At 40.0% G+C, this 15,677-nt stretch overlaps 1 protein-coding gene across 1 annotated transcript in view; it reads left to right on the forward strand.

Moving 5' to 3' along the window:
- The window catches only part of TMEM132D (transmembrane protein 132D), a 354,799-nt gene that overhangs the window by 159,374 nt on the left and 179,748 nt on the right, over positions 1 to 15,677 (forward strand). The window lies entirely within an intron of this gene.

Genomic DNA, 15,677 nt, shown 5'->3' on the forward strand with positions numbered 1-15,677 from the left:
CTTACACATAGATATGTTTTCCGATGCTCACTCAGAATATTGTCAAACAATGCTTACACCATGATAAGAATGAAAGGAAAACACTTGGCTCAATTGTTTGATTTTCGTTAATCAAGAGGGAGACAGAGTAGGATTTGTGGGGCCCATGGCAAGAAGAATTTACAGTGCTCCTTTACCCTTAGGAAGGAGAAATCGGCTCTTCCTCTATTATTCACGCTCATGGTCTCTGCCAGTCTGAAAGAAGTGCCTTACTGTAAAATGACATCATTTCTTGAAGAGACCTACCTAAGGACAACCCTGCGGGAGAAGGCTAGTGTTAGGGACCATGGCTTTGCTTGGCTACTCTTATTAGAAGAATCTGGGCTGCTAACAGAAAACATTTTTGAAAAGTATTTTGTGTGTTTTACAGTCAATCCGAGTATTTCTTGTGCTCTTTGTATGGTTTGAAAATGTATTTTGGACTGCTGTATAACCAGGCATTTCCCCCTCTGATCATAGTTGTGAGCCCTCTTCTTTTTTGTTATCTGATTACATCAGTGCAGTTCCATATGCAATTACTTTCATAAATAGGCTCTCTTATATCCATTGCCAGCAATCCAAACACTGTTGGACATTATGTCCTTTCTTTTATTTAATGCAGACGGGTTTGCATGTATTGATCACTGACTTTTTTTTTCTTATGAGAAACTGCTGATCCCACAGCACAACTGTATTTCCAATATTGTGTATGCTATAAGTATTAACGTATTTCAATAGACCATAGTTCTTTAGAATAACAAAACCATTAAGGACTCTATTTATAATTAGGAAACTATAAAGTCAATATTAGTAGTGATTTGGATAGTGTATACTAATTAATATCACAATGTTAATTGGGATCAATGGGTATTGGCGTTACCAAAAGCATTTAGCTGATGAGTTCTTCATGTTTCCACTAGTTACAGTAAATATCTTATTTTATCCAAGTGGCACTGTACAGATTAGAATAGTCTGTAAGAAATACAAGTTAACAAACACTTTTACATATACCGTACTTTATCCATACAATCAATAAAGTGCCATTAGACTCAGGAGGCATAATTGGTATGCCCTATGCTACTGTTCTCTGAGCACAGTTGAAAAGGTTTTTACCTGTAGAAAATGATCTTTAATTTGTTAGACAGATGAAAATAAAGATTAAAATGTGGTTCCTGGTTCCTAGTTTTCCTTTGAAATTCAGATATAAAACTGAACAGGAAATACATTTGTGCATGATCGAACCAAGGAACCATTAACAAACACTTTCCATCAACATAAGCGTGAACTTTATTTGCCACTTAGGCTCTAGTTATTTGGGCCAGTGTCTTGTTCGCCAGGTGGGGCAGCCAGAATGAGCTGTATCAACAACAGTCTATTTATGCCCACTGGCCATTATATCAGCTCATAAACCTAAGACCTTCCCAATTAGAGGAGGAGGTAGTACTGAAATTATTTGGTGAAATACCATCTGTCAGTCTCTGGATTTTCTTTTCTGCGGTACTTTATTCTAGGCACCAAAAACTTGTTTAGAATGTATAGCAGAGTTCTGAAATCTGTTTCCTTCCGATGACGGACACCAGTTGCTACTTGTTATTTAAATAAATGAAAGGCGGCTTTAACTAAATCATTGACATAATGTGGTTTATTCCACAGGCAGAACTGCTAAATCAGAACATAAATACTGCAAATATCTTGTTAAGTTTGTTGTTCAGGCTCATGGGGGTACTTTCCCTATGATCTATAGGAAAACTACCTGCCTGAGATTTTAGCAACATCATTACTGAATGATCAGGGGACTCAAATAGAAACCTGTTTTTCTTTCTTTTAAAACTGTCTTGAACATTATTTTTGTGCAGTCCAATGCCTATTATTTTATATTACAATACTCAGTAGAAGAGCATATTTTCATGTCTATTTGAAAACCTCCGATGACTTTCATAATATTTATTAATCTATAGCATTCTGTTGCTTTTAAGATGTCTAATAGTTGCCTAAATCATATTAATGTATGCCTTTAAAAAATCTTTACATGTTGTCATGTGAGAACATTGGTGCTTCATGCACAACCTAATTATAGTAGCGTACCTGGGGGGGGCGTGGTCCACCCCGGGTACCACTCATCACTGGGGTGCAAAAAGGCTGGCATCGGCCGTGCACCCCTCCAGAGATGGGCTATAATGTCAGCTTCTAGAGGAGCAGGCTCATTTGGGGAGATCAAAGATCTCCCTCTAACCGGCTTAAAATCAGTAAAGGTAGTGGAAGGTCTGTTAATGCAGGCTTCCGATACTGCTCCCTTGCGATGCGCGCAGCAACTGAAGGAATAAAAGGAAGAACGAAAAGGTGGAAGTGGAGGAGGAAAAGTGACAGTGTTAGAGAAAAGGTAGAAAGACATTATGAGGGAGGGAGAGGGAGAGTGAGCGAGTGAGTGAGAAAGCATTAGTAAGTGTCTGAGAGTGATGGGAGTTATACTGCACTATTGTCAATGTTTTGTTCAGTGCATATTGGTGGGAGTTGTGCTGTACTACCATCAGTGCCCGGCTCAGTTTATAGTGATGGGAGTTATGCTCCCAACTCCTATCACTTTATACAGAGCCAGACTTTACATTATATGAATGTATATAGCACCAGCACTGTTACAATCCGTCAGTAAAATTTAAAATCTCATAACAAACCTACACAAAAGGAGAAGAGGGCCCTGCTGATGCGAGCTTACAATCTAGTTGACGGTGGTACAACATAACTGCTGTCACTATATACCACCGTCTATGTCTGTCTCAGGGTGACCACATCGGCCATGTATAAGTTTTTCATATTGATGACCAGCCCAGATAAAATGCTGCCCTGCAGTATGTGGGATGCATAGACTCATGGAAGGGAACCAATTAGTCAGTTACACATCATCCATACTGCAGGGCAACACTTTATCTGGTATGGCCAGCAATTTGTAAAAAAATATGTGTCCTGGAAAACATGGCTGATGTGGTCAACCTAGTCTACAATGACAGCAGTTATCATGTACCACAGTCAATGTCTGGCTCAGTGTATAGTGATAGTAGTTATGCTGTTGCACCGTCCGTCAGGCACCTACCCTGGTGGTGTGGCGTGCTTCACGGGGTGCCTGCAGGGCATTGGGGGATGCATGGCGGGGTGTCAGTCTCTTCCGTGGTGCTCTGGTCATCTGCCTCACCTGTCTCCGCTTAGTTGTGGGGTGTGGGGAGGCATAGCAGAGTGGAGGTGCTGATGTCACAGAGGGGGGCAGGGCCTTCCTCTGGGCAGTTCTCTGACCAGCGGGGCTGGTGATGGGGAGGTGTGTCCACACCCCTTCTCCCTATAAAACCCCAGCTCACCTTGATGCCGCGTGCTCAGGTAGTCTGATGCTACCTTGTTGGCTCAGAGTCCCAATAGCTGTGCTCTCCTTGCTGTTTCCCTAGTATCCAGTTCCTGCCTACCATCTACTATTGTTCCATTGTTGCTGACCCTGATTGTACCCTGACTTCCCCTTCTTCCTGATGCCTGCCTTTTGCTTGACCTTTTGACTGATTTCTCAGATATTCTGACCTCTTTATTGTTTTTGGATTTGGCTTATCTGCCACCAGCCTTCTGATATTTTCGACTATTATACCGGCTTTCTGGACTGCTCTAGTCCTCAATGTCCGGCTCAGTATATAATAATAGCAGTTATGCAGTTTTAAAGTTTGTGTATGTGTGTCTGTGTGCGAGAGGTGCCACATAGAGTATCCAACCCAGGTGCCAAATACTCTAGGTACACCCCTGCCTAGTATGCCCATGCATAAAAATAGACACATTTTACCAACTGTGACTAAACAATTTAAGTGTCAAAAGAACTTAAAGATCACAAAGATGTATTCTTAGTATCTTGTCCTTTTATGAACAAGCTACAAATGCGTATCAGTATACAGAATACCGTATTGGCTCGAATATAGGCCGCACTTTTTCCCCCCACTTTAAGTCTTTAAAGTGGGGGTGCGGCCTATATTCGGGGTCTAGCGCCCGACAGGCAGCGGGGTTAGGATACAGATCCCCCGCAGCGGTGCAGGGGACCTGCATCCTACTCTCCGATACGCTCAGACAGTCTCCCCCGCTTAGAGATTGTCTAAGCGCATCGCGCAGACGGTCACCGGCAGCGGCGATGAGCGTGAACGACCTCCGCTGCCGGCACGTCTGCACGATGTGCTTTAACAATCTCCCTTGCCGGGAATTCCCACGGGGGGGGAGTCCTGGCAAGAGATTTTTAAAGAACATCTTGCAAACGTGCTGGCAGCGGAGGTTGCGGAAGTGCCGGCACCGTAAGTTGAATACGTGTTATGTGTAGATGTCCCCCGCCGGCACCGCAAGACCCCGTGGAGTCTGCACCGGTAAGTCTGGTGGGGGGGGGACATCTTGGGGACAGAGTGGCAGCATATCTCGGGGGGGTAGAGTGGCAGCATATCTCGGGGGGGAGAAGAGTTGCAGTATATCTCGGGGGGATAGAGTGGCAGCATATCTCGGGGGGGGGGACTTTTTTCATTAAAAAAGCACCTAACTTTTAGGGTGCGGCCTATATGCGTGTGCGGCCTATATCCGAGCCAATACGGTATTTTCAGTTTTCGGTGGGAAAATAAATGTGTGTTTTATATATGCTTTTTAAAAGCTATCTAATCGAGATCTACATGTCCCACAGTTTGCTACATTACCAAGTTTTACACACTTTTATGAATGTCTCGGTTGCTCCCTTGATTAATACAGAGACACCCAGGGCTGGACTGGTGATAGCTAGGTGGCCCTGGCCCTTTAAGGGCAGCAGCCGCCTGATGGCTTAGGTATGGCCGCCAAGCATTTTCCCAGTGTGCCAGATGACTGGTCTGGGCCTAGAGATACCTAACCCCATGGAGAGCGTTAAAGGTTTTTTCATGAAGGTTATGTGAAGGTCATTTTTTTTAGCAAACATCATTAGATTCCCACACAGTTTTATTTATTTCAGAACTTCATGTTCATTTAGATCCATAGCTCGAGGCATACAGTACTTTCAAATACAGCACAATTATGTTTGTTCCTGGAATTTAAAGCAGCGTTGCTTAATGGAATAAATATGCATCATGTATAATAATTTATGTGCAATTTCCTTCCCAATGCATGCACTTTCAGTTTATTATTTTCCAAGTTATTTATGGGCCATTTGCATATTGTTTAATTACTCTTAAATCTAAAACTCTCATCCCATAAATACGAAGGTGTATTTGTTTAGGAGTTTCAAATTCACTCCTTGATGGTTTAACATGCATCAGAAAATATTATTAATAAAACTAACTTACTGTGAAAAGTGTAATTTTCTGCATTAACTAGACACTAGTGGGACTGACATTCACATATGCTGCCTGTAACATCGAAAATGAGGCATATAAACAAGTCATTTTGCCAGCTTTTTCGCTTGAAAAATTCATTGTAATGCAATTAACATATGATCATTTTGTAAGATAGAAAATCAGTATGTTACGGAGATTGGGAGCAATATAATTAGTGTATGTAAATATTTTGGAACAGATTACTAGGCTAGCTGTAGATTTTCAATCTATACATTTGCAAGCTGTGTTCATCTACCTTGACAACTACATCGTAATAAACGCTGTACAACAACTGTAACATGAAGAATATGACCGTAAGATCAGCTCTTTCATCATGGGATTCTCCATCAAAGATTAAGTGACACAGTCGAAATGCAGAGAATTGGCATTAAGTGTTCCATTCCAACTACTGTACTAAAGGTAATACTTTTGTTAACTAACTGCAAACTGCATCATTATAAACATTATTTCTTTTGTAATTGAATTTCCCTAAAACTCTATCAAAAATTATTATTAAATCAAGTAAAATTTTGCTTCATTGCTAATTTTCACTGGTAGCTGTTATGACACAAAAGCAGCAATTGATAGGTTGTTGTCATAGAAGCCTAAAAATAACTTAAACGCTTAGGTGGTGTTTTCTGCGAATAAACCTGTGAGTTAAAAATGAAATGACAGATCTGCTAAGGTTTATTTGCTTAACACAGTACAGTGCGATTAATGTTTTGTCTCAGTGGAACACCATTTTTAAAATGAAAAACGAATGTGGGTAAGAATAAGCGGGAATGAGAAATGTTTTAATGAGCAGAAAAAACATACTAACATGAAAGTAAATTTTTCCGACCCCTTGGAAATTTTTGTGTGGCTGCCCATGCATCTAAACAGTCAGTCGATATGGACTGATAATAAAAAATATAATAACCATGCTTTTTTTCTGGTTCTTATGGACTAAGCTAAAAATATTGTAGTTTAATATTTTATTAACCATCTATAAAATTACATCATTTTATGGTTAAATGCCATACAATTTTTATACAATTTCAAAAATACAAAATTTGGCTTCTATTAGATCCATAGGGCAGTATTATAAGTTATTTTGCCTGGTGATTTTCAAAAGATTTACAATATTTACTAATTTAAAAGAACTCATATTTTAGATTACATTGTTACATAGACAATAACTTTGCAGGAATTGCATCACATATCAGGCAATGTTAGGTGAAGCCATCTGATTATTCACGTATGTTGTGTTTCTTGGTTATTTTCTGTACATATTGTGTTTGTGCCTTTGGTAGTAAAAATATATGGAAGCGGGTATTAGATATTCTGGGAGGGTGTGGATGAATTGAGTATTGCTTTGCCACATGAAGCAAAGGATGTTCCCACCAAATATTAATTTGATTTACATTTTTCTTCTGTTCACTCACTTAGCATTATGTTAAATGATAAAAAAAATAAACTATTAACGCTTCTATTTTTTTTTAAAGAATTCTTACTTTACACATTTTTTTCACACCTGCCTACTGTATTCTAGAGATAAGTGTTTTCAAAATAATGTTCTCAGTGTGTATTAGCTCTCAAACTCTATGTTTCTATGAGATGGTTTCTTGTATCTGTGGGTTTTAAAGAGCATCTAGCAGAGGAAGTATGATTTTTTATGATGGTTAACATTGACCCTATTATTGCTATTAGCCATTGTTACAAAGAGCAGAAACCGATTATTTTTAAAACATATTCATATTCTTCTTTGAGTACCATGAAGCATACAGGTTCTAAAACCACCTGAACTGAAAATCACTCAATGATGTAATAATCCACAAACCCATCTATAAATTATACATGTTGGTTCTGCCCAGGCCCCTTGATTATGAGGGAGGAATACATAAATGCTAGGAGGTTATAGTTAATGATGTATATTCAGTGGAAGGACTTGTTATTACTGAGTTACCTCAAGGATCCATATTGGGACTCATACTTTTTATTAGTTTAATTATTATTACAGAAGGTCTTAATAGTAAGGTATGTCTTTTTGCAGATGAGACAACGGTCTGCAACACGGTAGGCTTTCTGGGTGGTACAAGTCAAATGGCAAAAGTAGCAGGGGGGGGTTCTGCCACTTTACAGATCTCTGGTCAGGCCTCACCTACAGTATAATGTACAGTTCTCGAGACCCCACCTCCAGAAGAATATTGACATTTTGAGAGTTCAGAGATAAGCTACAATGCTAAGTGGTTTGCAGGATGGAAATTATCAGAAAAGAAAAGAGAGGAGGAATGCAATAAAGAGTACAGCAGGCAAGCGTATTTGAAAGGAGGAGCAATGTTAGAACAAGAGGTCATTGTGTAAGATGTAATGTAAGGAAGTTCTACTTTACCCCATTGGGAGTAACCAACAGCCAGCAATTTGACGCTTGCTGTTTTTTTTATTTGTTTGCTAAATTTGTGGTGATCACGCATGCTCACAAGTTGGCTTAGGTGTCCTTATTGAATTAGAGAATGGGCACGCGCCTGTGGGAACTATGCCCTCTTCACCACTACAAATAAGTTATTAATAGATTAGGTGTTTTGTGGTCCTCTTTCAGGTTCTTTTCGTGGGTTGAATTATAGGTTAAATACAAAGCAGATTGTATTTCATCTGTGCTGTGGGTATGCTAAAATATGATTTGAAATACATTCTGTAATCTAGGGATATGTTAGACTTTTTTTTCTTGACAACTTGAAACTAAATAGCACTTTTAGGAAGGACTCACAAACTCACGATTGCCTGATCCTCATCAGTATTAAAGACAGCCCAGCCCTTGCTCCAACATTTCATGGCATGGGGTTTTGATATAAAAGGTCCTTACGATTTATAAATTGCTGCAATTTAACTGTCCGTAATATTTCTCAAAAGTACTACAGGGCGTTTCTAAAACCGACATTATAAAGATGAAATTCTGTTTTAATATCTGCTGAAATCACTTTCCCATTAAATAAGAAGACTTTAACGGCAGTAGAATTGTAATTGTATAAAATGCCTATGGCATAATAAAAACGCAGGCTCTTCACAATCTGTAATGTTTTTTATCTGTAATAAAAAACTAAATTGGAACACTCATGCAACCAAATCAATAAAATAATAATAATGGTTATATTTTCTTCAGCAATAAATAGTGGGTTGCTTATTAATCTATAACATGATATTTACCTTTCTACAATTAATATCTGCTGTCAGCTTCTTGATCATTTATTGATGAATCTGTCAACATTTTGGTAAGGGGAGATCAGTTTTTATATTTATATATCTATAAATCCCAAATAACACAAAGAAGGAGGTTAAACAAATATATTAATCCTGGGAATTATTTCAGAATAAAGTGGTAATTTGTACGTGATCTCTTTCACTGTAAAAATATTTCTTTAGCCTTTTTTGGGGGATTTTCACTTTATTTGTTTGTCTAATTGACGGCCTGAGGCACCGTACCCAGAAGGCAGCAATTACTATTTTAGTGAGGATGGTACACTCCATTATATTCTGATTAATATAGGCCTGATTGGAACACATTTTTATCTGTATATAAAGGAAAGCAACCAGCCGAAAACTAATGAAAAGGTATATAATTAATTGTCCAAATAAGCTATGGGAACATTTGAAAAGTGCTAAGACGTTATTTCTTCATTATGTGCTGTAACCTTCAAAGTAATCTCTCCTAGATGCACATATGCATTTGTCCCAACATTATCGCCACATTTAGAAGCTATGCTGGAAGTCTTCAAAGGTTCTGCTTTGCATTATTCCGGATGGCTGAAAACTCATCAAATAGGATTCATTTCATTTTTTGGAACAGAAGAAACTATGATAATCAGTTAATAATCTTAAAAATATTTTGCAGACACTTGATACATACTGTATTGTATAAAGATCTCTGTAGACAAAATAGCCTGACATGATTGTCGTTCATTTTTTTTCACCTTGTCAATAACTTTGTCATTATCTCAAATTCACCTTGTCAATAACCACGTCATTATGTCAATAACTTCGTCATTATGTCAAATGTCTGAAAATGGGACATCTTAGAGTTATTCTTGGAAACATTTTATACACTTTTGAATAATGGCCTTTCCCAAGCAATCATTGCCAAATAAAAGATAAAATGGCTTGTTCAGTGGATAGGTAAATAGTTTTCCTTTTTCCTAAACCTCTACGGTTACCACTTCTATGCCACTCCTAACTTCTTCTGATTGTGAAGGATCATTTATTTTAATGTGAGTTTAAGGCTGTATAATAGAGCTAATGCGAGAACCTATACCCCCGACATTTGTCCAAATCACAACACCTGTTTTGAGGTGGGGAAGGGCATGGCCATCCCAGAAGAGGGCGGAGTGGGAGATGTGACCACCCACTCCCCTTATGTTTGTGCAACAGTACAAACATCCATTGATTTTGTACTTCACTGGGCTGGCGATGATGATCAGGGGATCTCCCACTTATAGCACCCCCTTGCTTCCAAAAGCAAGAAAGTAAGGTAGCTACTTGAGACAGTGTGACTGCCCTTAGAAAAACCGAGACCATGCATTTACAAACGTACGTGAAAAGGAAGAATTGGACTCCCTGTCTTAGTTGTACTAGAATGACCGTCACGGGTGCCACTCATCAGGAGGGTGCTTGGTAGCTGACGCCCGCCAAATGCTGGCCCGCAGTTTAGTGCTGTGGAGGTCGCACACTGTGCAAGGAAACTGTTTTCCTGTCCAGGTTGCTGCTCCCCCTGGGTGGGAAAAGAGTCCCCCCCCAGTAAAATCTTCAAGACAGGTAAGTGGGTGCGAGAGAGAGAATGGGTGAATGAATGAATGAATAAATGAGTGAGTGTGTAGGGGCAGAAGTGGCACAGGCAGATTGTTAAAGGGGCACAGGTAAGTAGAAATGTCCAAATTGGGCCCAAAGTGTCAATATTTTGTGTGGCCACCATTATTTTCCAGCACACCATTAACCCTCTTGGGCATGGAGTTCACCAGAGCTTCACAGAACCAGTTCCCTCGATGAACTTTAGCTCCCCAGTGCCAGCAACACTCATGCAGGCCCAGACCATGACACTCCCACCACCATGCTTGACTGTAGGCAAGACACACTTGTCTTTGTACTCCTCACCTGGTTGCCGCCACACACGCTTGAACCAAATAAGTTTATCTTGGTCTCATCGGACCACAGGACATGCTTCCAGTAACCCATGTCCTCAGTCTGCTTGTCTTCAGCAAACTGCAGACTTTCTTGTGCATCATCTTTAGAAAAGGCTTCCTTCTGGGACGACAGCCAGGCAGACCAATTTGATGCAGCGCACGGCGTATGATCTGAGCACTGACAGGCTGACCCCCCACCTATTCAACCTCTGCAGCAATGCTGGCAGCACTCATACATCTATTTCCCAAAGACAACCTCTCGATATGACACTGAACACGTGCACTCACCTTCTTTGGTCGACCATGGCGAGGCCTGTTCTGAGTGGAACCAACCTGTCCTGTGAAACCGCTTTATGGTCTTGCCCACTGTGTTGCAGCTCAGTTTCAGGGTGTTGGCAATCTTCTTATAGCCTAGGCCATCTTTATGTAGAGCTACAATTCAGATCCTCAGAGAGTTCTTTGCCATGATGTGCCATGTTGAACTTCCAGTGACCAGTATGAGAGAGTGTGAGAGCAATAACACCAAATTTAACACACCTGCTCCCCATTCATACTTGAGACCTTGTAACATTAATGAGTCACATGACATCGGGGAGCGGAAATGGCTAATTGGGCCCTATTTGGGCATTTCCACTTAGGGGTGTACTCACTTTTGTTGCAAATGTTTAGACATTAATAGCTGTTGAGTTATTTTGATGGGAAAACCAATTTACAGGCTGTTCACTCACTACTTTACATTGTAAATAAAATATTTACAAAAATGTGAGGGGTGTACTTACTTTTGTGAGATAATATATATATATATATATATATATATATATATATATATATATATATATATATATATATATATATATAGTGATCCTGCACCCACACAGAGTACTAAACAGCATGGTCCCCTAGGGTATTAACGCCACATCTCAGTTAGGTAATCAACCATGATTTATTTGTAGTCCACGTATGCACAAATTCCCTACAAACAAAAGCCTAGCTCGTCTGAGCACTAACTGACATATACTCACTACTCAGGGTCTAAACAAAACAAAACGTAATCCCACCAACCTTTTTGATGGTCTCTTTTGTGCATAGCAAGCCCTGCTGCTTCCAAACAAACTCTCTCTTCTATTCCTCTGCCCAACAGGTAAGGCTTTATTTCAGTCAGTGCAGCTAATTACTTGCAGCTGACCAGTGCATTGGAGTCAGCTTAAACTCCTGGCCTGGATCCTGTGTCAGTCCAGGTGCATGTAAACTGCGGGGGGAATGTATACCCCTTCCACAACAACACCCCGCACCTTCTTACAATATATATATACATTGAAGCATTAGTTTGCCTTCCTCTTTTCTGCGAGAGACCCTCTCCCTTTCCCCTTGTTTTAGAGAGTTTTAGCCTGCTGGTGTGGTTATTGGAGGGATTATTTAATGCAGTTTTGTTCAAGTTGCGGGGTGCCCATCTCAGGTATGGGACCATGTTGGTTAATGTGTAGGTTGTGGGTCTCAAGGGGAAGCTTGGTGGTAGTACTGACCCCACCTGCTGGTGCAGTTTATGGCTTGTGGGAAAAGGCGGTACATGCCAACAACCTGAATGGTGTCACTCAAGTGGGACTGGTATTGGTTTATTTTAAGAGAACACAGAGTTAATTAATAGTTGATTTGGTAATTATACGCAAAATGTCGGGCAAGTTTACATTGTTTGCTATAAATAAGGCGTGTCACAGTAGGTTGCTGATAAATAAATAAATGCTGTGACCCTTACTCATTCCAAAAAGGAGGCGTTGTTCTTCTTTTGTATGACTTTTTAGTATAAGGCTAGGTTTCCACTTGGGTTTTTGTCCTGCGTTTTTTTCTTGATGAAAAACGCCAGGAAAAACGCCAAGAAAACTGCCACTGCATTTACCTGCGTTTTGGCGTTTTTTCTGGCGTTTTAGCCTTTCTGTGGAAATTGCTTTTTTTTGACCTTAGGCAGTTTTTCCAGCCTTTACAAGTTAGAAGTTTCACCCAGCTAAAAGGGATTAGGATAAATGGCGAGTATCTGCCCTCTTCTGATGTCATTTACTTGGTAGACCCTTTTGTCTCTTTTCTGTGGTTTGTAAGGCCTGCTTTATTCCGAATGTCTGCTCCTCTGGGAAGATTGGCCCCAAATGATGGTGCAAATTGTTTGCTGTTGCTTTTGGCACGCAGGATCCAGTTGATGCGTCGGGTATGTTTGTTTGTAATGGCATGTTTGTTCCAAATGGTGTAAAATTCAATATGAACCAGTCCAGGACTTTGTTTTGTGTGAAACTGTTTGTTTTCAGCCTATTTCTCGTAGGACACACAGATACTGGGTCCATCCTCTGCATTGTAACTGTGGAAAAAACGCCATAAAAAACGCCAAGGCAATAAACCCACATGGCTTTTTCATGGCGTTTTTTCTCTCCCATAGACTTCTATTGGAGAAAAACGCCAAGATTTCTTGCAAAAAACGCCAGAGTGTCAACATGCTGCGATTTTGGAAAACTGCCACAGAGCCCAAAAAAGCAGAAAAAAGCCAAAGAGGACTGAAAAAACGCCAAACAGAAAAACGCCAAGTGGAAATGGCATTCTGCGATTTCCTATTGAAGAACAGCTAACATCTGGCTGCAGCCGTTTTTCACAAAAAAAACGCCAGGTGGCGCTATTGGCGTTTTTATGGGCGTTTTTAGCAAAAAAAAACCAAGTGGAAATCTAGCCTTAGAAGCAGAATGTCTGAGCATGGGTTTTTATGGGCGTTGCTGTGAAACCAATATGCAACCCCCCTTGATCATTATATTTTTACCTGTGGAAAAATTAACAAGAAACAACAAAATATTTTTACACATACAAAAAATATGTACAATTTAAAAAAATACTTTTCAGGGGCAGAGTGCTCTGAATAAATTGACCTGTGTAGCCTATAACAGCTTTTCCCACATTTCTTAGATACTTGTTTGATGGATTTACAATTACAAATGGATTTGTTTGTATATTTCTGGCTTTCAATAAACTTAATTCATACATTAAAGTCAAATTTATTTCTAATGCTTGCTGTATTACAGCAGAGTGTTTGCATTACTATTTAGTTAGCTTTGTGGATGCAAGATCATTTTGTGTGACTTATTTGTTTGCATAACCTACCTACTGCCAAGACCAATGAAATAATAAGTGGTGATAACTTCATGAGAAGGTTTAAAACTGAGCTCCCATTGACATTAAATGCAAGTTTACCAAATTTACCAATTCAACGAAATTAATTCAACGTACAAAGCCCGAAAACGAGGCCAGGCATAACTCAGCAGGAACTTCAGCCAAAATGAGGCACTTGCTGTGACCTCCTCTCCCCGATTCTCCAATCCGGGAAGAGGATGTCACTGAAAGCACCAACTGAGGGCAACATAGGAGTGCTTCGGTGACATCCGCTCTGGGGTTGAGGACGTCCCCGCAAGTGCTGTCATTAAGTGGCATCATTATGCCCTCACGTGAACACGGAAAAGGAGGAAGAAAATAGAAGATGTGGTAGTCGTCAGCAGAGTAGGTAAGTAACCTTTTAGAAAAAACATGAGCGAGAGAGTGCAAAAGAATGAGAGAGGCTCTGGGAGAGTACGTGTGGGCACTGGGCAACAAATTTCGTTCCTAAATCAAAAATGTCCCAAAATTTTCAGCCAAACCGAATGGGCAGGGAAAGAAATTCATTGCCCAAAAATAAATGTGCCAAAAATAAATCAAAAAATGTGTCTGAATCAATTTTTGCCCATGTGTACATGTGTAGTAAAAACTATTTAATCCTTGATGTCATGGAGTGGATCAGACATTATGCTAGCCACTTTCCCCACTGGGGAAAAACTCTGGCAAAGATTCTAGGGTATTTTGGTGAAACCAACAAATGACAATTACCATAGCAAAACATACATTTTTTTTTACATTTTCTTCATTAACTTTCCTAATTTCCTTCACTTTCCTGATCTCCTACCTCATGTCATAAACCTTTCTCATTCCCTACTTGGGGATTTAGAGGTAGAACGGGTATGTTGGCACTTATAAGTACTGTTATTGCCCTCCCTGTATTGGGTTGGAGAAGCATTGTGAATATATTGTATGATTCACCAAAGGGTCATTGACTTATCATCCTGTTCCTCCACCAGGTAGCCGCTAGGGCACCTGCAGTGTGCAGCCTTCCTGGAATGTAAGCGAGAGGCAGTTTGGAAGATCAGAGACTGCCCTTGTAACTAGCCCATTGAGCAGTGATATACCAAGAAGATGGTTTGTCCGATAAGGTGATCTACGCCCCAGACCTGCCTCCCTAGGTCTAGCTGGCATAAGCCATGATATGGCATTCAAAAGCCCATGTGTTAAACGTGACATAGGTGATCTTGCATGTTCATCTCCTCACTACTAACATGTATCCTGTCATTGTAGAAGCACAATATAAAAATTATTTTTGTCTCTTCAAAACTGCTCTCTCAATATGCTTGGAGTTGCATGCCCATGATAAATAAACAATCAATCTGTAGAAAGGGATTTAATGTTTCTCAAATTATTTGAGCTTTTTAACTATGCTCTGGCAATCATTGACTGGCTTCCTCTTGTGATTCAGTCTCGTTAATATTGCTTTTTATTAAGATGTTTTCTGTGTTGCTTTGAAACTGTAGTCTTTAAATTTTGGATGTCCTGTTGGCCACATCACAATGCTGGTAAGTAGTCTTGTGGGAAAGAGACTCTGAGGAGCATAAAGACTTACAAAGAGAAAACAAGCCTCTTATGTTTGAAGTGTGATAAATCATAATGAGATTTTTAAACAGACTCGTGTCCCAGTTTAAAACAAGGAATGCTGATTGCACACAGCCTTGTCCTAAACACATAAATTATTATGTGGTGTTGTGTGCTTCCAAGTTCTACCCCTTCAAGAGTCATTCAAAATTTCATTAAGGCTCCATGATAAAGGGTAGAAAAATGGAAATGTTATAGATTTTGGCAAAATATATACCGCATTTGCTCGCTTATAAGACAAGGTTTTTTCCAGAGCAAATGCTCTGAAAAATACCCCTCGTCTTATAATCGAGGTCGTCTTCTAATCAGACCTCATTCTGCTGGGGCCGTGCTGCTTACCGGGCTTTGATCGCGAGCAGCGTCTCTGCTATTAGAAGCAGGAGAACAGGAAGCTAGCACAGTCCTC

This window comes from Spea bombifrons, chromosome 1, assembly GCF_027358695.1.
Source record: "Spea bombifrons isolate aSpeBom1 chromosome 1, aSpeBom1.2.pri, whole genome shotgun sequence".
Lineage (NCBI taxonomy): Eukaryota > Metazoa > Chordata > Amphibia > Anura > Pelobatidae > Spea > Spea bombifrons.